This window comes from Sus scrofa, chromosome 9 (assembly GCF_054392235.1).
Source record: "Sus scrofa isolate SSC_HxYL_T2T_F1_AM1 chromosome 9, Sscrofa_HxYL_maternal_Yorkshire_Landrace_v2.0, whole genome shotgun sequence".
NCBI lineage: Eukaryota > Metazoa > Chordata > Mammalia > Artiodactyla > Suidae > Sus > Sus scrofa.
Window position 1 is genome coordinate 78,073,780 of NC_139391.1, and position 21,328 is coordinate 78,095,107.

General features: G+C 38.9%; 2 protein-coding genes across 2 annotated transcripts in view; one reads left to right on the plus strand and one right to left on the minus strand.

Annotated features, from left to right (window-relative positions):
• Nucleotides 1-207, minus strand: part of CALCR (calcitonin receptor) — a 123,554-nt gene extending 123,347 nt beyond the window's left edge. The window contains exon 1 of the mRNA XM_021102242.2: nt 179-207. The gene's annotated coding sequence lies outside the window, so the exon portion shown is untranslated. The remainder of the gene's footprint in view (nt 1-178) is intronic.
• Nucleotides 208-352: 145 nt separating this feature from the next.
• Nucleotides 353-21,328, plus strand: part of GNGT1 (G protein subunit gamma transducin 1) — a 312,220-nt gene continuing 291,244 nt past the window's right edge. The window contains exon 1 of the mRNA XM_005667610.4: nt 353-1,543. The gene's annotated coding sequence lies outside the window, so the exon portion shown is untranslated. The remainder of the gene's footprint in view (nt 1,544-21,328) is intronic.

The following is a 21,328-nucleotide window of genomic DNA, read 5'->3' on the forward strand; positions in this document are numbered from 1 at the left end:
GAAGAGCAAAGTACATTAGTCCGGAGCGCTCCCTCTCCTGCCCTTCTCCCGATTTCCTGACACTCTAATTCTGCCTTAAGTGATCATTTACACCTAGCCCCAGCTAGTATATAGGCTAAAAGGCAAGGGCTTCATCCCCATGCTTGATTCCCACCTCCCCAAAGTCCAAGAGGCTCACCTTCCCGGCGCCTTCCTTCCCAGCTGTGAGCTCTGCGCAAACTTCTCCCGACTTAAGTCTTCTCCTGCCCGCTCCCCCGCCCCTCCCTGCCCGCTCTCCCTCCTCCCGGGCAGCAGAGGAGGTGGCAGCGGAATTGATGAGCGCCAGCCCCCCCGCCCCCGAACTCTCCCGCCCCCGTCAGCCCGCTCCTGTCCCTGGAGAGGGAGGGGGAGCAGGAGAGCTCTGAGCGCCTACGCGCCAGCCCCTCTCGCCCTGGCCCGCGAGTGGGGCTGCACCCGCACGGCTGCCTAGCTCGAGTCCCCGCGGGGGCTCACCCCACGAGACCCCAAGAGTAAAAAGCGGCGTAAACACGAGAAGCAGGAGAGGGACCCGAGTTAGACCTTGGGGAGGGGGTGACAGTCTGGGCTGGGGGATTCATAGTGTACAGGGAGATAGCTTTCTAGGAGCCTTGTCCCCCTCCCCAGAGGACGCAAATTCCGGAGGGAGGTGAGTTTCCAAAAGAACCCACCCCTAGAGACCGTGCCACCCCGGCTCCTTCAGCCGCTGCTTGGGGGATAGCACCACCTGGGAGCCTGTGGAGAGGGTCTCCAGTGGGCGAGGTGGTGAAAGTGAGATGGAGATGGGTGGGAAAACGTTTGTCTAGGAACTGGGGTGCCGAGAGAAAGCAAGGGAAGGAGCTGGGAGGCAGGAGGTAAGAAGAGGGGCTGGGGGGTCCGCAAAGTGTTGCCAGAGCGTTCAGAGTTGGGCAGCTGTCTGGGGCTGGAGGCGCAGACTGGATTGAGGGGAACAGCTCCCTTCATGTAGGGGCTGCTGGTGGGCACAGTAGCCTACGACGGGGAGTGAGCACAGTGAGGAGGTGAGGAAGACGGGGGTCTCGAGTGCCTCTCCCCCACTAAAGCCATTGATGCCAGGAGGAGCCCGGGACAATCTGATTCCGGGCAGGGCGCTACTCCTGCCGGCTGGAGCGCTCTGGAAGGCGGGCAAGTTGGTTCCAAGGACGCACAGCCCTCAACATCCTTTAGCCCACCGCTGGATAGAGCAAGGCAGCAGCGGACACTTTTTTTCCTAACTCTGTTCAAGGGACTTTGGGCTAAGAGAGCAACATCTCGCCGTGTCCCGAGACTGAGACTGCAAGGTGGTCGTGGACCGTCCAGGTTACCAACACTGTTTACTCAGCAAAAGAAATAAAGGCAACAGCAACCAAATAGGACGGGAAGAAAGCCAGACAACAACACAGAACACTTTCCGGGGCAGTCCGAGTTTCTCCTAAGCACTCAGACGACAGAGGTGCCCTGTGAATGGGACGGCAACCTACACCCATCCGTTCTGTGATCCCTGCCCTGGAGAGATTGCACTAGGCAAAAGGTGCGTGTGTTTCTGTCCTATTTTGAACTCCCATTTCTCACCCTAAGGGGACTTTAGGGACACCTAAATCATGTGATTGGGGGCTTTCATGGGACAGGGTCCGGGGACAGATTGGTTCTCCAACCAGACCTTATTAGGGGTTTTGTTTTTCAGGCTCTTTCTCCCCTCCTCGCTCCCCCCCCTTCCCTGCCACCTCCAGTCTGGTGACCCAGAGGGCTGTGTGTGAGTCACCATGCATTCAAACCCTACAGCACCGCCCCACTGCAAGAGAATATTCTACAGTCCCTTGATTCTGGGGATCTAAGTAGGAATGATGTATTTAGCTGTAAAAAAAAAATGTGACTAGGAAAGGTAGCAGGGCAATTGGGAGAGGAATTTTGCAAATTAACACACATACACAGTAATGCAAACAAAACCTGTACAAGAACTCTTCTGAGTTCAAGACATAAATATGAATATTCACTCTGTGCTTTGACATTGTCCTGGGTTCAGTAGTTCCCTTCTTTCCAGCAGCTGCTGATCGGCCAACACCTGATCATGCCCTCCCATAAGAACTCTCTTACATAACATTCATTACCCTCTTTTGGTGTAAACAAGCAGAGAATTATTAAAGTTGTTTGAATATCTCTTATGGTCAACTTCCGGGGGCCAAGCATTGAGAATTTCCCTGTTGTAGCCAAATCATGGCAATAACATTGAATCAGGGAGGGTCTTTTGCCGAGTGGAGGGTATTGTTGTTCTCTGCATTCTGTTGATCGAGGAAGCACAGGGAGATCTTTCTGTTGAAGGTTAATCCTAGGGCATCCTACATCGCTTATTGACAGCTGGCATTCTGAGAGGAGGATGGGGCTTGGGTCCATGAAGCTACTGAAGGTGTATGGGACCACAACCCTTAACCATAACTTAGACAAAGCAAAAGTCTAAACATTAGTGAGAAAGATGGCATGGGGGTATTATAAACCTTAAACTGTGTGTTGTATAAGTGTAAAAGAAAGATCCAGACAAATTAAGGTGTTATTTCTGTTAGAGACAATATTGGAGAAAGAAAAAAAAAGGGGGGGGGAGGGTTCCCTGCAGGCAGAAGATTTCAGGGAAGACGACATGGGAGAAGTGGAATCAAAGATCAGGCTCTGGGGTCTCTCAAGAGGATAAAATTGACTCTGTCAGCCACGGATGTTTTTTGAACACCAAAAGGGGTTACACCTGTTAGAAACACTTGGAATGTACAGAAATTTAACTCTACTGCTGTCTTAACACTATCAAAATATTTTCCACGTAGATACAGTGTTGTAGATCCTTAGAGAGTGGGTATTACCTGGGGATGATCTATTAAGAGGACTTGACAGTGTTTTTGGAAATGCCGTGAGGCCACTTCTGGGTTCTGAAACCAATTTAGAGGGCACAAGCTACATTTAAAAAAATAAGGTGAAACAGATAGAAAATATAGAGTTCATCTCCTGTGACAAGGGTGAGCATGGTTTCCTGAAACTTGTGTCTCTTCTTTATACTTATGTATGTACTGAGATACAAAGTAAAATATATTTCTTTCTGGGACTCAACAAACAAAAGTTTCTTAAGGTACTTGTTTGTAATAAGCCACACTTCGAATAAGAATACCTTATATCTGCAAGTAAGCCTGAAAATGAAATTAGTTCACATCAAAGGGGCATTCAGGAAATAAGCATCTTAAAATGTGATAGATACATTTTTGAAATTTTCTCTGATTACTTATGACTTTTAAATTCTCTGTCTTTAGGAGATTTTGCCCTTTCCTTCTGTCCCTTTTCCTCTTAAAAAAAAAAAAAAAAAAAAAAAAAAAAAAGAGAAAGAGAGAGAGAGGCCCTGTGACTTCTCTATCTTGTCTCTCCAGAAGAAGGTTTACTTGTCGGCAAAACTAAGATTTGGACCATATTACTTTAATGCCATTTATGGTTCTAGATTCCAGTGACTTTTCCATAAAATCATGAAATTTTTGAATTGCAGTGAGTGCAAGGTAGATTGACGTTTTTTTTTAAAACTAACTCTACTAAGGCTTGTTCTTGTTAAATATAATAATGTAAGGGAAGGTCATATTTTGGAGGGAAAATGGGATGGGAAAAGTCATGCATTTACAAATGTATGCATTTTGATATATTTGGAGGAAAAAATCCTCTAACAGGATAAGTGGATTCAAGTTTGTTCTCTTTTGAAAAGAGATTTAGAGAAAAGATTTCTGGTTTCTCTCCGAACCCAGTCCCCAGCTTTAGTTAACTCCTCAATCAGCAAAGTTTTCCTTCCATTGAAACATAGCTCAATCCTTCATACACAGGTGTTGGCAATTCAATGCATATTTAATATTACCTTATGTCATAATACACTGGCTTATCCACCTACAGGGGCGGCAGAGGGGGGAGGCCAAAATAAAATATGTAGTCCCTACCCTGAAAGAACCCACAATCTATTTGAGGACATTTGTTTCTTCCTCTTTTAGCCTCCTTCCAGATAGACAACAGCTGGTGATTATCCTTTATATAATTACCAATCACAGCTTTATAGACCTCATCATGACAGAGAGAATAATATTTCACCTTGGTGAAAAAGAAATGTTTTCTTTTTGAAAATCAGAACTTCTACTCGATAGATCAAGCCCTCTCGAGGGTAGACTCCTGCTTGGATTTTTCTGCCTCTTTTCCAGAAATAGGAGCTGAGCCGATGAACTTGTGTCTCTTCTTTCTTCATCCTTCTGAGGGTATAACACAGTTGTGTTCCTCTGCAGAAGGTGTCTCCTGGCAGGGGGAGAACAAATTTCACTTAAACTAGGAAGTGTCTTTCCAGATTGTGCTTATACCTTCACTTGGCTTAAGTGTTAACTTTATGAATAAATAACTCAGGTTTGGAGGGGATGCTAGAGGCATACACCAGTAGATAGCAAGGAAAACTACTTCCTCCATCACTGATAAACCTGGGACGTGCCCAGATATTTCCTAGCTTAGAGTGCATTCTAGAGAGGAATTCAGGATCTAGGAGAAAAACTGCAAAGGCACATCATGCATGCATGTATTTATAAATTCAGTTAATAAATAATGAATAATTGAGTTAAAGATATTTACATTCTAGTAGGAAGATGGAGATATGTAATAAATTAAGAAGTGAGTTGTCGACTTCAGGCACTGACAATACTGTGAAGATCAGAGGCACAGGACTGGAGGCAGGCAAGGGATACTGCTGTTTTCAGATGCTCAGGAAAGGCCCTTCTTGAGCTGAGATGGGAATGAGAAGGAGCCAGCCATCCTGAGCTCCTCAGTAAAGTCCTCATACAGTGGTGCTTCAGTCCTCGTTAAATGAAAATAAATACCACTAGGGTCTGAATCTAGTCTTTTGTCATTATGTGTGTGTGTGTGTGTAAAGGGCTCTCTGTAATTTAGTTGTATTTAATCTGTAATGAGGAATGTGGGAAATGGGAGGTATTTGATTTGCACTAAGAGAGATAGGGAGTGGTAATTTTTTGTTATTTGGGGGGGGCTGGTACAAATAAAGTTAATTTAGGAGAGAGGCATAACATGGCACTAGTCTTTTGGCTTGGATCGTCCCAGGTTGTGTGGGCTGAGTGCTAAAATGCAAGAGAATATACAACTTCCCCTACAACTAAAGCAAACCTTATCTTTAATATCCATGATTCTTAGCTTTCCATTTTCTGATTAAAAATCAAGAGCTTTACTGAACTTGCTTTATTGACCAACTCCCACCTACTATATGCTAGGCCTTCAATGCATTATTTCACTTTAACTCTATGAAGAAGGTATGATTGTTCTTCTCATTGTAGAGATGCAGATGCTGACGCAAAAGAGCCCAGATGGTTTGGCAAAGGAGCCCAGATTCTAACATAGGCAGTCTAATATACGAGACTGGCTTATATGTACATTTGACAGGCTTAATATATATTTGACTGGCCTTAATCCAGTAATTACTCAGCACAGATATATATTTTTATACATAAAAAAGTAGTGAGGCATATAATTATTTTAATAGGCAATTCTTTACAGATTCATATATTTTAAAATGACAGGTTTTTTTTTTCAAAGTTAATTTCTGTTTCAGCCAACTACAAACTGAATACCTAGTCATCTGAATTACAGTGGATTTTTGCCTTCTAGGCACAGTATAGTCTAATAGAGGAGTCAGATCATTTAAACAATTAATAATAATTCAAAGATCAGCAGCAGAAGTACGTTCCAGTGCCCTGGGAGCTCAGAAAAGAGGGGATTAATTCTGCCTGGGAAGAGATTTGTTTTTACTAGTTATCGTCTCTCTGAAATCTAATACTCTGGCACTAACAGACTCTGATGTGGGTGGGTGCGTGTTAGAAACACAGAGCTTTACGTGCCCCAGAAACAGAAGTTGCTTTTTTTTTTTAAAGTATTAAATAAGAGGTGACATTTTAACTTAATGTACGTACATGAAATCATGTAACAACAGAATATACAGTCCACACAACTTTTCTTTGGATGTTGTGTTCAAACATTTATAACAGATTCTTTCCAGTTCAGAGTTTAAGCAAAATGTTATTTTTATGATCATTTGCAGGACCAGGGCATTCGAAGGGTAGAAAAGAAAATGGAATCAGTGTAAAACAATGAGATATTTTTAAAGCAAAATAAAAATAGGGAGATAAATAATTGACCTCACTGCTAAAATTAAGGCTTTACATGTATGAAAATGTTTTTATGAAATTTGGGATCCGCTGACCCTCCGGTATCAACGGGAGGGGATGAAGGGAGAGAAGAGATGTAGTTTATAAGGGAAACAGGACTGCTGTCCATGAGGTGGGCTTCTCTAATGACCTAACATTCTGTGATTCTGAATGATAGAAGAATAAGCCTCTGGTAGGCATCTATAAATACTTCAGAAATTGTTTTTAATTGAATATGTTAGAGAGGGAGATGACAACAAGGGGCACACATGTTTCAAAGGTGGAAACTGAAAAGAGAAAGGCGTCTTTTAGCATAAAGGGAAAGCATGACAAGAACAAGGATGAACAGAGAGAAAGGTCCATGAGGGATCAGGTGTTTCATCCCTGGGGTGATTCTTAAACTACCCTTGTCACTGAGGCTGTCATTCTTAAAAATTGACCACAGTGTACTAAACTGATTACAGATTACTATATACATAGATGTTGGTGGGGGGAGTGAAAAACACGTCTGCAGAACCTCATTAAACCTCTACCACTTTAGTATCAGCCTTTACTAGCCTTCCCCTTTCTACTTCAAAGGGGGGCAGCATTTTTCCATGTCCTCTTTATTCCAGTTCTATTTAAAGAATGTTTTCTCTCCGTTATTGTTTCTTTCAAATATCTGTTCATATTTTACCTTTTTTTAACCCTTTTCTGATATTTTTCCCATATACTCAAATTTTCTTCTACTAATTGCAGCTTGCTTTTCCCTAAGAAAGAATACCAGTTTTTATTTTCATCACTCAATGATAAACCAGGTAAATTCTTAGCTTTTTGAATACAGCTCTATACTCTTATTTAAAAGGAAATATTTTTATGTTTCTAATATGTTGATCTGTATTGAGCTCTTAAAAAAAAAATGGACAAAAATCACCCACTGTTATGTGCAGAATGGTAAGAGTTGATTAGGATACTGCTTCTCAAATTCTAACGTGGCACAGATCACCAGGGGATCTTGTTAAAATGCAGATTCCAATTTATCAGATTGGGGTGGAACTTAGGATTCTGCATTTCTAACAAGATTCCATGCCGATGATGCTGGCTTATGGATCATCCTTTAAGTAACCAGGCTTTGGAATCATTCCCCTCAAACATACACATCATAAACTTTTTTTTTTAATTTAGACATATTCTTTATGCTATAAATTACTGCATGACCATGGAAAACAAAACTCATTTTGGTTTTCTTGATCTTAAAAATACCTTAGCAACCCTCTGTAGTAGAAGTACTAAGGACAGTTGTCCTGGGAGAGGGTGTTTTTGATGAAGACATGGCACTCATGTAGGAGGAAGCTAGGAAAGAAAATTTACTATTGGGAGATATTATGGACATCAATTATTTTTCCTGGGAGGACATTTGGTTTTGAAGAAACTAGTTTCCCTTAGAGGCAGAAGGGAGTATTGGTAGTAGAGATACTTGGTATTAGTTGGTGGCTTGTGGGGGTAATGGTGGTTTTGGTGTTAGTAAAGGGAACTATGGTGGTGGCAGTAATAGTGGTGGTGATTTGATGGTGATTGTTGTCACTATGATGGTGGTGGTGATGGTGGTGATTATCGTGGTGGTTGCTCTTGGTGGTAGTGTTAGTGTTGGTATTTTGGTGATTTGGTGGCACTGGTCATAGCCAGGATAGCAGTATTAGTGTTGAAGGAACTGGTTGTGGTAGTCATAATGGTGATGGTGGTAGGGTGAGTGTTGTGATGGTGCAAGTGGTGGTTGTTGTTGTGGGAAAAGGTGGTAGTGGTGGTGTTAGCAGTTGCTCTAAATGACACAGCAGCAAAGACTGGTTTTCAGTTCTGGCTCAAAGCATTTAATATCTCTGCGCACCTTTGCAAATTACTTAATATCTCTGAGCCTCAGTTTTCTCATTTGAAATATGGTAATAATAAAATACTTAGCTATTAATATGCTCTAGAGATTAACTGAAATAAAGCTTGTGAAGCTTTTAGCAAAGTTTAAAGCATATAGCCCATACTCAATAAATGTGTTGGTTATTTATTGGTGAAAATGCTTGACTTCACATTCATTCCTAACTTGTAAGTGTCCAGCTAGGTTGAATTCAGGCTTTTTTTCATTTTATTTAGTATATATTTTCCTTCTGTCACATACTTATTTGCTCAGAGGGAGAAGTCATAGATTTGACACTGACCTTTGGATGATAAATAAATAAAGGCAGTTCAGTAATTTCTTTCTATACATTTGGCCTTTTAGAAATTGATGCTTCTAAAATATAATAATATATATTACTCTCCAGAAAATTCAACAATCCTATAAACTGAGAGGTCAGAGCAAGTGTTCTTATAAATGGATGTGGATTATTTTCCATACGTCTTATTATTTAGTCCAGGATCCTCCTCAGTACCATCTTCCTCCTGCCCACCAAGTGAATGCTCAGGAAACTCAAACAAGTTTAATATCGGCTATAGACATACAAAATTCCCTCTTGAAAACTCATAAAGAAATCTAAGGTTCCTGGCAGGCATTCAAGATCTTCCCAAGTTGTACCTTTGTAGCCAATTATTATCCAGATCTCACCTTATCTTGACATATTTTAAACAAACTAGGCTATTCATCCATTTGTAGTAATAGCTTTAATATTAGGTACCCATGACATGCCAGATAATGTGTTTAGCATTTTTCATATGTTACCTTATTTGATCTTCACTTAAACCCTATAGGGAACAACACATTATGATCCTTAATTTACAGATAGTTAAAGCTTAGAGTATTTAAGTAATTTTATCACTGTCGCAAAATAAATAAATATTCCAATCTAGTATTTAGATCCAAAGGCCTACTCTTTCCAGCATCTCAAATTGCCCCCCTAAATTTCTCTGTTCCCCTACTTCTCTGCCTTTGTTTATGGTGAGTTTCTGTTCTAGAAAGTACTTTTTTTTCATTATTTAAAAAAAAAAAAAGCCTATACACCTTTCAAGGTTTCAGTCAAATGGTATTGCCTGGGGAGTGCCTGGATCTGAATCCTAGTCATATGATATTAGGATTTAGGCAATTTACTTTCTCTCTCTGTGCTTCAGTTCCTGAGCTGAAAAATGGGAGTGATAATAATTGTATTTGTGTCCTTGGGTTTATGAGGATTAAACATATGTATGCCCTTATACTATAACACACACACACACACACGCACACACACGCACGCCCGCACACACGCACTACCATTATCTCTAGTTATAAAGAAGTACAATTCTCGCACGAAACACTATATCATGTTTGTTATAAAAGCACAAGTTATCTTAAGAGTCATCTGGAAAAATCCCCCCAATTGGAAAAATGGTGAATCTGAAACTTAAAAAGCGTTTGTAATGCTGTCCCATACCACACTGTTGCTAGTACAGCCAACTTTAGAATTCAGGATTTTTACTTCCTTCACCAGTATGTTTCCTACATCTTCACATTGGAATGTGCTGCCCTGTAAAATTTTTCTTAACTTGTCTCTGAACTTCAATGTACTTTGTTCCTCTCTGATGAGGAACATTGCACGGCAGCTCTTGGGTTATACTTCTTATCCCTCCTGCACTCAGTGGTGACATCCTGGGTGCAGGAGACTTTCCCATTCATCTTTGCTTCCCACTCTACACTGGTGCTCAGAGTGCACTCACATTGCACTTCAGGAATTAATTGAACATCTGCTATGATGATGGTTGGAACTGATTATTTATTTGCTAGAAATTGAAATCGAGGTGATTTCACATCCATTTTCTGTCCTCTCAGAGGGATGGGTACAACTTCACAGAAGAGAAAACTGAGGTTCATAGGCTCAGACAATAAGACACTGGAAGGTTAATTGGACGGGAGCTCTAAAACCAACCGAAGCCATGTTGAATACTGGGCCATTTGCCCTTTGAGTAGCTCTATCTTTGTTGCTTCCTTTAACGAGGATTGTTTGTCTACTGTTTGCTCTTAAATTTCTGTGCCATGTAGATTTTCCTCATATTTTTCATTCTTCTACTTTTATTTAATCAAGTTTTTCAGGATTTTGAAATATACATTTTTTTTCTGTTTTCAAAAGTAATAAATGTTTCCTGCAGAATATTTGGAAAATAAAAAGGAGGAAATAAATTACCTATAGCTTCACCAGTCAGAGATAAGCAACATTAACATTCTGGTTCTTTTCTCCCTGGTAGTTTCTCCATGTTAGAAATATTAATTGTATCTGCTTATCTTACTCATTTGAAATTACATTTAAATTGAGATTGTAATTCCCTTTGCAACTTACCTCATCCAGGCATCATCTAGGATCTGATGAGTAAAAGTGGTTTAAAAACAGTTGAGAAATAAATTACTCCAAACCCACGGTGTTATATCTTGGGGAGGGGGACACATAATAAGAAGTTCAAAGTATTGATGACTTTGTTTTCATGCATTTGGATAACTCTTTCCAGATTTTTCCCAGTCTAGAATCTATTTTCTTCCAGCCATGACTATGGCAGCAAAAATAACGTCAGTCGCCATTGTAGTGGCTCCTGTGCAGAAACAACACTTGGCAGTACAGCTAAAGAGAGTCTGTTTTCCAGGGTAGTAGGCACAAACACTAAGAACAAAGCCCATTGAAAATTTTAGCATTTGCATGGATCTGCTCTAGGTATTCGTATTAATAAGAATTAGGGACATAAAAGAGAGAAAGTTTCTGCATAGCATTTTAGGTCTATGCTTTCAACAGGTGTAGGGAGAAGATTGATGCTTCCTTACATTTTGTTTAACTTTCTAAGTAAACCCAACCAATCAGTTTCCATGATGAAGAGAAGCGAGCAGTGCAGAATCTGGATAAGGAGGGAGGAAACTCTGTTAGGCAAGAATATTGATGTTAGATGGGTCTAAGGGTTGTGCCTATTACCTACTGAATAGGCTTGGAAGTCAAATCAGTAGGAATCGGGTATGGCTCCAAGAACCCCAAATAACTCTGGATTAATGATATTAAAGTTTATTTCTCTCATCAAAAAATATACTGAAATGGGCATATAACGGATAATATGGCTAACAAGATCTGTTCCTACCAAGTCCCCCAAATATGGGCTCCCTCAAGCTCATTTCCCTCGCATTCCTATGGGGAGGCTCATGTCCTCATGAGCTAAGATAAAGTTCCAATGACTGCAACATTTCAAGCAGCAGGTTGTAGGCAAGCAAAGAGAAAAGCATCAAAGGGTGTGTGCCAACTTTGTTTTAAGGAAAATTCACCAAAGCTGCCATGGACTCTTGTACTTATAGCTCATTGGGCACAACTTAGTCATGTGGCCATAAATTACAGAATTGTATGGGAAAATCACATGGGAAAATCAATTATAAAAGAAGAAGAGGATGGATATCGGGGACAATTTTGATCTTTTCTAGAGAAGTTATAACAAGAACCACAGTGAATACTATTTATAGCTTATTCAACACACAATTGTATTAAACAGGTACCTGTTTAATAAAATTAAATAGTCTGTGAGCCAAATCCAGCTTGCTTTCTGTGTTTATAAATCAAGTTATATGGGAACATAACCATGCTCTTTCATTCATGTATTCTCTATGGCCACTTTCACATTACAAAAGCAGAGTTGAATAGCTGCAACAGAGACCCAAAATATTTACTATCTTGCCTTATACATAAAAAGTTTGCTAAGTTCTATTCTAGACTCTAGAGTATAGTTTCACAAAATCTGAATGAATCTGTTCTTTTTTTGTTATTGTCATGTCCCTTGTCAAGAGAAGCCTATTGTATTTTTATTACATTTAGGTGCATCTGTAAATAAGATATACTACTATTTTGTGTTTCATCACTTAATGGGAGAGAGGGAGGAAGGATGGGGAGCAGGACTTAGGATTTATCAGTAAAGTTTTATTTCTTTAAAAAATCTGAAGTAAATTGTGATAAAATATTAACACCTGTCAAATCTAGATGTCTGTTATTTTTTGTATTCTTTTGGTACATTTAAAATATTCTATTAGTACACAATTTCAAAGTTTTTTTTTTTTTAATTGTACCCCCTCCCCCTTTAAAGAAAGAAATTGTCATAAAGTTTTGGTCCCATTCCAGTTTGGATGTCCCCTTACAGAATAGTGCCTTGGGCAGAATGATGCCTATTGGAGTGTGAGATTTTTGTGATTGAAGCTCCAGAATCATATCAGCATTTCCAGAGATTCTGCACATCTGTAAAATGTGTCTGCCTCTGCTTGTGTACTCCAAAAATAGCACCTGCAATCCAAAAACAGAGAGGAAGGCGAATGTTTCCTAGAAAAGGAACACATATGTTGGGACCGATACATTTCTGAGATGAGAATGTTTGAAATAATACGGTTCTGCATTTTTTAGCTGGCATAACATCTGGATCATTCACTCATAGTAGGATAAATTATTTAGAAAAACCAAAAACCATGCTATAGACTCTTTTAATATTTATGTTTTTGTTTTTTTTAAAAAAGGTACTTTTAATCTATAAACATGTGGATATATATAAAGGAAAAAATAACAAGTCTCTAAATTATTTAAGATTTACCCCTTCAGAGGCAATAGATTGTCTCATTGTTTCTTTGGGAAAGGCTTCCTTTATTAAAGAAGCAATATTGCCATATATTTAAGTAGGTAGAGAAATTTAAAACTTCTGCTGTAAAAATTCTATCCAGTGAGCCTTTAACACACATACATACACATAAAAAAAAAAAGCTGCTTATCTGCCAAAATTGGATAGCTTTACCAAATGCAAGTTTAATTAACTGGAAAAGGGAGTTAAATTTTAATAAATAATTAGGGTGATTATTAAGCACTACAGTGCACTTAAAATGTGCTGTGTAAATGCAATGGCAGTACAAGTGTCTCCCAGGTTTGATTCCCTGCTTATTTCAAGTCATTACCTTTTGAGAAAAAAAAACTAATGTATAATTTGTTTTTTTCAGAGAGAAGGAAAAATGTATAAAACATAAAACAACCCTTATTTGGGTAACATGACAGTACATTTTATATCAATTCAGAAAAATCAAGCACCTACCATGTACAAGGTAGGATATTATATATCAAGGATATAAAAATGGATAAAATATGGTCTCTGCTCTCAAAGAACTGGCAGCCTAGTGGTGGAAAGGGAAGGGAAAAATTAAGTACTATACAAAATATAAGTGCTTTCATAGAGGTGTGTACTAGATGCTTTAAGAATACAAAGAAGTACAATTTACCCTGACTGGGAGGCACACACACACAAAAAGTGCCATAGATGTACACATACAAGTAATAGGAACAGACACAGAGGGGATAGAGAGAATATCCCAGGCAGAGGGAAGAAACACCAGGCAATCACAGGGACCCAGCCCAAGTGCCTATCTTGTTTGAAGAAATGTGAATTTTCCTTCGTGTTGGTGAAAGAGAGGTCATGGGAAATAAATAACAGGAGGTGAAAATATAAAGGTAGTTGGGGGACAGATTGTCATTGAAGGATTCTAAGGAGAGGTTAACTATGGTCAGATCTGGGTTTTAGGAAATAAATTGTCTTCAATTGAAGGGGAAAGGGACAGGAAGAATGGAGACCAGTTATAAGAGTATCCAGTGGTCCTAGTGAGAGATGGGGATGATGATGGCTAATTTAGATCATTAGCAGAGAGAATTAAAAGGTGGAGACAAAGAAAAGGTAAGTCCGTTTAGAATAAGTGAGAAAGTAGGTAAAAATGAATACTAAAAGTAAAGATGATGACATAACAACAGTGAAGAATGTGTGACCTGGAAGCAGAGTAGGAGAAAATAGTTATTTTTCATTTTTAATGTCTTTGGGTTACTGAGATCTATTTGACATCCATGTGATAATAACAGTATTTGGATATAGAATTTGGGGCAGAAGTGGGACATGGAGAAGGACCTGTGGGATTCATCTGTAAATAAGTGACAATTGAGGTTGTGGGGTTAGAGAAATTACTCTGTAGTACAGCATAAAACAAGATAAAATGAAGAGGCAAATGACACTTTCTGACTAGGGTAACAGTTTAAATGGATCTCTTCCTTTTTGAAGCCAAGAAGGTCGTTATTTGGAGTTTCCTTCTCCAAAACCTGACAGAAATTTGGTTTGATGATCTACATTCTCTCTCTCAGTAATTCTTATTTTTTCATTCTTCCAATTAACAAGCATATTTAAGTGAGTACGCATGGTATCTCACTTAGTATTGTTGTGTGACCTTTCCTTTTCCCACCTCTCCTTCTTCTGGAAGTACCCTATCAATATCTCAATATCAATATGCTATCAATTGATATCCTATCAATACCCTATCAATATCTCAATATATTAATATCAGGATCAATATCTCCTGATCACTCCCTCTGTCTTAAATTACCTTGTAGGTGAGGAATACCACATAGATGCTGAAACTGAAAAGTCATAGCTAAATTGCAACAAAATTTGGGGAAGAAGTTTAAGTAAGCATATTTATGACTTCTGATTTTCTACTTATTATTATTTTAACATATGATGGATTATCATAAGAATTATATTTAATAATCATATTACGTTTAGAAAGAGTACATTTTCTTCAACAATATAATAGAAAAGAACAGATACTTCAATAAATACTGGAGATTAAACACGAGTTCCTGTGTTTCTGTTGGATTTGAACATTTTCCATGCATCCTAAGAACATTCATTATGTATGGAAATAGTCCAAACTCTGTTGTCTTGTTGTTTACGCTGTGTGTGCGAAATCCTGGAGATGTAAAAGAAATTCAAGACAATTTTTCTCTATTATCAGCTAACTTTGCCTCATTCTTCTTAGACCGGCTTTCAATAATTATTATATTTGCTGCTTGTGGATAAAACTCAGTTACAAACTCCATTTATAAATTTTAAATTTCTTGAATCATTTACTTAGCATTCACTACAATTTTAACTTAAGATTCTCTAGCATTTAACAGTAACCCAAATCAATGATGATTTAATCTAATTAGTTCAATAGTGGTTAGGATCAGATTTGGCCATATAAAATGAAAAAACTCAAAGGAGTAGGAGATTATACAAGGAGAGTCTTAACTTAGTCTGAGAGGAGGAATCTATAGGTAGGCAGCTGTGGCACTGATGACTCCAGGATTGTCAGGGATCCAGCCTCACATTATTTTGCCTCTCTTTCTATCCTTAGAGTCTTCACAGACAAGCTCTACTTTCTAAGAACTCTCTCACAAGTTCGTTGCTGTTTTCTTTTTTTTTTCTTTTCTTTTTGCTTTTTAGGGCCGCATCTGTGCAATATGGAAGTTCATAGGCTAGGGGTCGAATCAGAGCTATACCACAGCTGCAGTAATGCCATATCCAAACTTAGTCTGTGACCTACACAGGTCCTGCAACGCCAGATCCTTAACCCACTGAGTGATACCAGGGATCGAACCCACATCCCTATGGATACTAGTTGGGCTCGTAATTCACTGAGCCACACTAGTAACTCCCTCTGCTTTCATTTTATTGGCTTGAGCTGTAGTTTTTCCACAAGAAAACTACACAAGATGTAGTCTTTCAGCTCATGACTTGGACACCCAAATAAAATTAGCATCTTGAGTCATTTCATGATGTATATAAGTCAAATCATTATACTGTACACCTTAAGCTTATATAGTAATGCACGTCAATTATATCTCAGTAAAACTGGAAGAGAAAAAAATTTAAATGCATGTAATTGAGTTCTGTTATTAAGAGTGAATGCGGAGAATGGATCTTGGCAAAGTCAATTAATAACCTTGTCACAGTCAGTATACCATCACACTGTTATTTTAATATAAAATATAAGAAACTTACTAAGTTAATTTCCAAGCCTATGATGAGAATTTATAGTATCCTGCTCTCTAATTTAGTGCTTTAAGATTGCAATTTACAAAATAACATAGATTCTTATTTCCCAATGGCAGAAAATCAGTGCAGTATCACCTATAAGATTATTTAACTCAGAAAAAAAGGCATTGATTCAATGTACTATGGCAAGAAATCCCTAACTGTTTAGGAAGTTATTACTCTGCCATCGGGAAAAATAATTCCTCTTTCACATCCCACTATCTACTTATAAAACCCTCTGCCAAGCCTGTCTGCCTTTATCTATTAATTCCTTCAAATGGCATACCCCATCTGCTCTCACACAGACTCTGCCCCTCTGCTTTCAGTAACCAGTATTGACCCATGTCAGTTGACTTGTATGACTTCTCCCTTTATCCTGCGAATTTTCATCAATTTCTGTTCTCTTTGGTTCCAAAGTTCTCCATTTACTTTGGTTTGTATTCATATGAATGGATTTTTAGAATCTGTCATCTCCAGGAAACACATCTCCTAAGATTTCAAATTCTGAAAAACTATTAGATTTAGAATCATGCAGATCAAGATCCAAAACTCAGCTTTACCATTTGCTCCTATGATTATGGACAAAGAGATTAGTATCTCTCAGCCTAGTGTTCCTTATGTGGAAAATAACGAAGAACATGCCTACTTCATTGAGTTGCTGAGAGAATTAACCAAAACACCACAAGAAACTGCAGATGTCCAATATTCCCTCATTCCAATCCTTGCTGTGATTTGTCAGAGCAGGTACAATGTATTATATGAAGACTAGGAAACTTTCTGATAACAGAATGGGCTCCTTATAAATGGCTGCTGTGTGAAGGAAACTCCTATCTTCACATATCCTATTTCATATGCATGCTGGTACCCAGGTCATATCTGGGTTCAAGACATGATGACACTGGCATTAAGAGATCATGGTTCAAATCTTGGCCCTGTCACTCGCATCCTGTGTGACCTTAGGCAAGTCGTTACATTGAAATCCATCTCAATTAGAATAATTAACACTGGATTTCAAATTTTTCTAGGAGGAGATTCATATGGGAATAACTTTATATTTTACCATGATGATGCAGTGCTCTGAAAAAAAAAAAAGCCAAAAAATTTGTCTCTTTTAAATAAGTAGAAATATTAGCTTTGACTATTTTTTAAAACTTTCTATACTCGATGATGATGATGAAAATGATGTTGACATTGATGATGATGACAATGGTCTGCCACATACTATGCTAAGAACTCAACATTATTTCAAGTAGTACTCAATGCTCCTATCAGGAATTTGCTATTAATATCTCCATGTTACATACGAGGAAAGCAGAACTGAGGAATTTAAGATCCTGTCCCAAGCAATAGCCAGGCAGTGATTGAAATCCAAGCACTCTGACTCCAATGTTTGTTTGCACTACTAACCATCACATTAAACTTCCTTCCAGTTGACTGTATTGCTTAAATACCTCTCAGATATTTACCCTTTTCCATTTCTATCTTAGTTCAAGGCCTATTTTTTCTTACCTGAGACATTGCTATAGTCTTTTAGCTTGTCTACTTCCCCAGTTTTCTCTGTCCCCCATTCTTCTATTTGAGCCATGTTTCTGAAATATATATTTGAATATGCCATTTCACTGTTTAAAAACCTTCTCAGAATCATTATGTCTTAAAAAATAGAGTCCAAAGTCTTCAGATTGGCATAGAAATCACTCTACTATTTGGAATTTCCTAGAGTTCTTTTGAAGTCTTTCTCTCCAGTACCCTTTTCCTTGAATGTTACTTCCAAGGCCTGTGTTGGAGCCATGAAAATCTACTTAGATGCTATGGTAGCATCCTCTATTCCATTTCTATGCTCTTGCTCCAGGTTTTGTCCCTGCCTGGAATCAAGTTTTTCTACTGTTGCTTCTCCAAGTCCCTGTCTTAGTTTGTGCTCCCCCAGAGCAGAACGTGAGACAAGGACTTGGGTAGAGGTGGTTCATTTGGGAGGTGATTCCAAGAAAGAGGAGTAAGATAGTTGGAATAGAAATATGGGTAGTCAGAAAACCCAACATAAGGACGCTTCATCAACTTGGGGGATATATGTATATGTAATTCTATTTTATGTTCAATTAATAACTAATGCTTTTAAACGCCGGTAGTTACTGAAAATCCATTGATGTTTCATGCATCCTTTTACCTTAAATCTGCCCAAGAACCCCAGGATTTATTCAATTTTAATAGAGTAAAAATTCAATCTTATTGTGAAATGCTGGACTGAGAGTAACCGGGAGTTCATGAGTCTATTCTTACTGTTACTTCCTGAAGCATCTAATGGCACTGTGAAGATAGGTCATACACAGGACTACGAATGTGAATTTCACTCTGTAGAGATGCCCTTGCTAGTCCATGGTGACCACAGTACAAAGAGGTCTTGATTTAGAATAACCAACATGCTCAACCATTGTTTCCCAGAGCAAGTTGAATGGGTCCCAAAGAGCTTCCAGTCCCAGCCTTCACCTGTTGCTGGTGAACCCTGCGATTCCATGTCAATAGGCCAGACTGCCCTTTCCCACTTGTTTCATTTTTCTTTCGGGACCTTAAGAGTTCATTTCTGCCTGTGGACCTCAGATGCAATTCAGTCTGTTCTGCCAGGTTTTCTTAATTTGTAGTCTTGGAAAACAGAGGCTGGGTTCTCAAGTTCTTCTTTCCCAAAAGGTCTTAGTTTTTTTCTGCTTATTGTCTACTCTTTCCATTGATGAGATTTGCATACTAGGACTGTCAGAAAAGAAAGCCTGAATTGATTCAAAAAAGGTTATTTTACATCCTTCCCACACAAACCTCTGCCCTGTAAATATATGCCTAATCATTACCTTTTATTTGCATAACAAGGAAGGATTGTTCTAGTGGCGTCTTACTTTTTCTTTCTTTGTCTTTTTCCTTTTCTAGGGCCGCTCCCGGGGCATATGGAGGTTTCCAGGCTAGGGGTTGAATTGGAGCTGTAGCCACCGGCCTACTCCAGAGCCACAGCAACACGGGATCCGAGCCGTGTCTGTGACCTACACCACAGCTCACAGCAACGCCGGATCCTTAACCCACTGAGCAAAGCCAGGGATCGAACCCACAACCTCATGGTTCCTAGTCGGATTTGTTAACCACTGAGCCACGACAGGAACTCCTCTAGTGGCTTCTTTCTGAATTGAAAACTTAAGAAGATGGTATAAATGTTGCCTGTATGATTAGACATGTCCTCAACTGGCATGATATTTATGCTTTAATTGATATTCAAATACATTGACAATATTGTAATTTCCATACTATTTTAATACTGCAGTGAAATTGGAAGTTTCCCTAAATAAAAAGATTGTAATTTAGAATTATTAGAATTGTTAAGCTTTAGCTTAATCATAAACAAAATACTTAATGATATTTTCACATACTATTTGATCCCAAGCTAGAGCATACATTTAAAAAATGGGCACTTGAGTAGGTTATAATATACTGGCTATTCTGCAGCTGACTGGTGATGGGTTTCCGACAACGCATCCAGAGTGCTGGAATAATAAGCTATGTGTCTGTTTCTTGCCGATTCATATGCATCTGGGCATGTTCTGAGGATTGGTTAGTGGACCTGCCAGGGAATATTTCCATGAGGAACCAAGGAGCCTGGTAGAGAGAAAACAAGTACCTGTTCTGGGGGCTGACAGCCAGCTCTTTTCAACAGTCCCTGATTATCATAAAGCCTGGGGGAGAACTATCTTCATCATATTTCATTCATGACACTTTTGTTTCGTCATGGTGAAATGATACTGAGATTGTGTGGCAAGCTCCCTTAGGCTCCATGCCAGAGTTCTAAAGTAGGGGGAGATAATACAGAGAGTCAAACAGCAGATGTCGCTGATATTCCTGTTCAAAGCTGAGGGCTTGGAGCAATGTTATCAGTGTGGATTTAGCACCAGAACAGTTGAAGTGGATAGGAAAACCATCTGTTCAGTGATGCAGGTAAGAGAAGAGCATTTTACCAGGCTTCACTGGGCAACGTTGCTGGGTGCAGCATATAGATTTTCCCTAGGCTGTTGGAAACTATCTGTCAGAGCAATGTGCTTTTGACCTGAGACTGCATTTTGAATGTGGAAGGAGGTGACGGTTTTGAGCTACACAAAGAATACCTCCTGGAGACACAGCTTTGAATTAGTGAGAAAGGATTGAAATTTCTATAATCCATGGTATGAGGATAAGAGAAAGAGACAGACAGACTATACTATCATAATATTAGCAGGACAGGACATGGTAAATATAATTCTTCATTTTTCTCCTTTGAAATCATCAAGTCTTAAGTATCTCTATGAGTGAAATCTCATAATCCTTTAGCAGAATATGCTGGTTTTTTTTTTTTTAATAGTACTTCAGTATTTTCAGGGTATCCTAAAGATACTATAGTGAGGTGGTTAGGACTGAACATTCTGGGGTCATCCTATCTAGGTTTGCCTCCTGACACTTTGTGTGATTATGACCAACACATTTAAATTCTTTGAACCTTGGTTTCCTTATCTGTAAAATAGGAATAATAGCACTACCTTCACAGGCATTTTTAATGAAAACTAAATGAGATAATTATTTAATGACTTTGGGATTTAGCAGACACTCAATGAATACTTTATAATATTCTCCTTTCCACTGTGTAGAATTTTGCTTTTTTAGAGTTCTTTTCACACCAAACAGAAGACTTTGTTAAGCTGTCATGACAGTGATTTTTTTATTTATTTTTTCTCCTCCAAGTGGTTAAATTATTTCACAGCTTATCAGCTGTGATCCAGTTCCACAGTTCATACTCGGGCAAACCTGCCTCTTCAAATATGGGAGTTGGGTAAGGAAACTACAAAATCAGGACAAAAGACATTAAATGGCTATTTTCAGCGTGCCTTACTTTGAACTTGACACTATGAAATTTTGTCTGCTGTTACGGTGCGCAATTCCGGCTTGTAACATTCTATATTTCCTCACATTTTACAGACATTAGCTCAATTGATAATTTGACAATAGATAGTCTAGGCTAATGACATTGTATCCTTTTTATTTTAAATTTTATTTTAGCCCCCCCCCCCCCATGGCATATGAAAGTTCCCAGACTAGGGGTGGAATTGGAGCTGCAGCTGCCAGCTTATGCCACAGCCACATCAGATCCGAGCCGCATCTGTGACCTACACAGTAGCTCACAGCAATGCAGGATCCTTAACCCATTGAGTGGGGGCCACGAATCAAACCTGCACGCTCATGGGTACTAGTTGGGTTCGTTACTGCTAAGCCACATTTTTTAACATGATCCACCAATT